The sequence below is a fragment of the Daucus carota genome, chromosome 9, assembly GCF_001625215.2.
Source record: "Daucus carota subsp. sativus chromosome 9, DH1 v3.0, whole genome shotgun sequence".
In the NCBI taxonomy this organism is placed as follows: domain Eukaryota; kingdom Viridiplantae; phylum Streptophyta; class Magnoliopsida; order Apiales; family Apiaceae; genus Daucus; species Daucus carota.
Genome location: NC_030389.2, coordinates 5,119,246 through 5,123,513, shown reverse-complemented (window position 1 = coordinate 5,123,513; position 4,268 = coordinate 5,119,246). Strand labels below are relative to the sequence as shown.

Genomic DNA, 4,268 nt, shown 5'->3' with positions numbered 1-4,268 from the left:
TCAATCACGAATGTAAATTTTGGTGTTTTTCCTGAAATAAGAAACAATAAACAATGAAATTCTGCTCAAATATGCCACAATTCTGCACAAAAACTGCAGGAAAAGTTTGCCACAAATTTATGATAGGCACGCGAAATTAAATATTACTTCTTCCGTCCCAGCCAATTTTATTACGTTTGGTTTGAGCATGTAGGTTAAAAAAATATGTATAAAGTATTGGAAAAGAGAAAGGAAAGTGGGTGAAGTGGTGGGACCCAATAATTTTTAATGTATAAAAAGAAGATAGTGGAGTAAAAGTAGTGTGAAAAGGAATTAGTAAAAGTAGTGTGAAAGGGAGGGAAAATTGGGAAGTGGTAGGACTCATTGACTATTTTTGGTAGGTTCTGAAATGTAAAGAATTGGACGGGACAACCAAAAAAAGAAACCGTAAAGAATCTGGTGTGACAGAAACCGTAAAGAATCTGGTGTGACGGAGGGAGTACTGGATATGCAACCTGAGAGTGAGGCTAGAGCAGAATGTTGCAACCTAGCCAGCTATCTTTTTTTTTTTGTGAAAAGCTGAATATATACATCATAAAGTCTCAGAATTTCTTACAAAGAACCCAAAAGGGGGACCAAAAACTGATACAAAATAGAATTCCACAAGATTCCCAAACAACTACCTAAAACAACTACAGCAAAAGAGAGCACATACTACGCCGCTGAGAAAGAAAAACCTAGCCAGCTATCTAATTTATGGATATGTAATAGTTGTTTAATATTCAAACAAACTTTTATGATTAAGATTGTTCAATTATAGAAAATTGTATGACATAATTGCTTGATAGATAAATCATATATATAAGTACATAGGGATAGGATCAAATAAAAACTTTTTTAAGTTACAAACTTACAAACTTTTTTTGGAATTTTTTTTATTCTCCCAACCTGTTAATCCTTAATCATCGAAAATATCCATGTTGAAAATCATTGAAAAAAATCACAATTTTAAAAATAACGCACTGAAAAATCGTGCATTCAACACATTCGTAACTGGGGTTCAACATTGGGTGTACAACATCAATTATCATTGTGTTGAATATATTTGTAAAGATGCTTAAACTATACTTCTGGGGTTTGGGTAGGGTCTGGAAAAATAAATATTGGTTATTAAATACGTTTAACTTAGTTTTTATATTGAAAAACTAGTTTATCTACTTCTCCAACACAATTTTAATCGATGTCAACAAAATATCTTAAAAAAATGTTGAAATCAAGTTATATATGTGTTGAAAAAAAAAAGTTTGTAAGTTTATAAGTTTGTACCAGATGCCTCCCCTAAGTACATATGTGTACGCAGCAGCTTATGTACAGTCCCCTAAGTACATATGTGTACGCAGCAGCTTATGTACAGTTGGGACATGTAGTTTACGCACTGGCAGGTAAACATCATCATCCGTTTACTCCATTTGACGGGTTTTAAGAAAGATTTACATTTGCAGGTAATATATCTCAAAAAACAGATATACCTCCCTAAGTTGAATTTGTTTTAATAAAACAGATATTTTATTACAATACAAAGCTGGCAATCGAATATTGCAGCAGCTGAATTTAGCCATGGTTTGTTTCAGAAATTGTAGGAGAGTAATAAATTATGGCAGGCGTGGAGTAATTTTGAGATTTTTTTTTTAGCAGATTTGATGAGTTGTTATTTTTATTTAAAACTTTCCTTTGTAATCTATTTAATTATCAAAAGTAGTATTAGTTTTTGTTTTACACTTGTGGGTTGCAATACACTTGTCGGTTTAGCCAAGGGTCTTCGAAAGGTCAAGTATGCCTATCCTCTTGTTGTGGCTGTTCTGCCTGATGTACCTGAGGATCACCGCCAGAAGCTGCTGTCTCAGGGCTGCATTATTCGCCACATTGATCCCGTCTACTCTCCCGAAAACCTGCAGACTCGGGGGCTGTTTGGCAACGGCTTAAAAGCCGGCTTCTGGGTTTATAAGTTAGAAACACTTATTTCGTACCGTTTGTGTAAAAAATCAAGAAGCACTTATAAAAAGCTAGGAATGCTAGTTTTTGTTTCAGGAATACTTATTTACCAAACACTTTAATCACCTGTAAGTCTTAACTTGCTTCTAACTTCTACTCTTCTTATTTGTTTTAAGCAAGAAGCACTTATTTTAAACTCACCCAAACGGCCCTTCAGTTTGCCATGGCATACTATGTCATCAACTATTCCAAACTCCGCATATGGGAGGTAATTAGTCAATACTTAAATTCTACATTTTATTTTTGTCAATACAAGACAAGTTTTTTGAGTTTAGTAACCAGACAAGTATTTTAAGTATAGTAACTCAACTACAAGTTGGTCATGAGTTGAGTGACTTTTTAGCCTATTAACGTGTATAGTTAATTTAAACATATTTTTTGTGTTTTGAATGTGCAGTTTTAAAAGGGAGACTGGGAAAGAGCAGGGCTTGATGTGGGTATAGTAAGATGATATATTTGAATGGAGATATTCAAGTGTTCGGCAATATAGACCATCTGTTTGACATGCCTAAAGCGTACTTCTACGCGGTGAAGGACTGTTTCTGCGAGAAGACATGGAGTGATAGTCCACAATACAAGATTGGGTATTGCCAGCAGTGCCCCAACAAAGTCCAGTGGCCTGCTAACTTAGGTCCCAAGCCCCCTCTCTATTTTAATGCTGGCATGTTTGTTTATGAGCCTAGTCTCTCCATTTACGATGATCTCCTCTCCTCTGTCAAAACCACCCCTCCCACTTCCTTTGCCGAGCAGGTAACTTCATGTTCTTAACTTATTTCAAGTTATTATAGTGTAATTGATGTGAGGTGTATGCAAACTTACTTTGGCTGATATTAATTTTGTGCAGGACTTTCTGAACATGTTCTTTAGGGATGGTTATAAGCCAATTCCATCGGACTATAACTTGGTTTTGGCCATGTTATGGCGCCATCCCGAAAACATAAAAATGAGTAATGTGAAAGTTGTGCATTACTGTGCTGCTGGTTCTAAGCCCTGGAGGTACACCGGATCGAAGAAGAGAACATGGACAGAAAGGACATCAAGAAGCTAGTCAAGATGTGGTGGGATATCTACGACGACAAGTCGTTGGATTACAAGCCAACCACTATTTCAGCTCCAATTGTTGCTGCAGCTGAGGTTGATCACGAGGGCATAGCAGAGCTCCTGGCAGCACTGTCAAAGTCCGGGATCGTTAAGATCATTTCGACTCCACCTGCTGCATAGTCTCTAATTGTTTGTGTGTTAATTATCTTTCTTATTAGGCTAGTCTTTCTAGTTTTTTTAAGGAAAGACAGGGTTGGTTATGGTACCTAGGGCTGTTTAACGAACCGAGCTGTTCGCGAACAAGCTCGAGCTCGGCTCGTTAAGAGCTCGTTCGGCTCGGCTCGTTAAGTTAACGAGCTCGAGCTCGAACACAAAAAATTGTTCATTAAGTAAACGAGCTCGAGCCGAGCTTTTAGTATGTTCGGCTCGAGCTCGGCTCGAGCTCGACTCGAGCTCGCTCGGCTCGAGCTCGGCTCGTTAAAGCTCGAAAAAATGTAATATTTTTGGGGTTTTTTTTATAATTTATATATGTTATTGAACTCAGAATTCAACATATAATTTATATATATATATTTTAGTGATGTAACCAAAATTTCGGAAAATAATAATTTTATATGGTTTGCTATTTTAACAGTCAAGTAGAAGGTAACTAGTACCGCTAACTAGTGTTTAATCCTAAATTAGTGTTCCAATTTTTTAAAAAATATTTCTTACCGATCCAACCGTATGGATGTTAACATATATACATTTTAGTGAGATAAACAAAGTTTCAAAAAAATTAAAATTATTTGGTTAGCTATTTTAAGAGTCAACTAGCGGTTTGTCTTTATTTTTTTCTGGCTCGGCTCGACTCGACTCGACTCGGCTCGGCTTGTATTTGTTCGCGAACAAGCTCGTGCTCGGCTCGTTAGTTAACGAGCCGAGCTTGAACACAATTTTTGTTCGATAAAAATGCTCGGCTCGGTTCGACTCGTCAGAAAAAAAATTAAAGCTCGGCTCGGTTCGGTCAAAACTCGGCTCGGCTCGGTTCGTGAACAGCCCTGATGGTACCAATAGCACTGTTAGATATTTGAATGAATTTGATTATTTGAATATTTGATTTTGATTATTTGAATATTTGATTTGCATGTATTTATTTGATATTTTTGTAATTTATGATATAATTTTGTAACCAATGAAATTGATTTGTAACTCCT

At 36.3% G+C, this 4,268-nt stretch overlaps 1 pseudogene; it reads left to right on the top strand.

The window, feature by feature from the left end:
* The first annotated feature begins 2,448 nt into the window (after positions 1-2,448).
* LOC108201906 (galactinol synthase 2-like) lies at positions 2,449-3,618 on the top strand (annotated as a pseudogene).
* Positions 3,619-4,268: the final 650 nt, after the last annotated feature.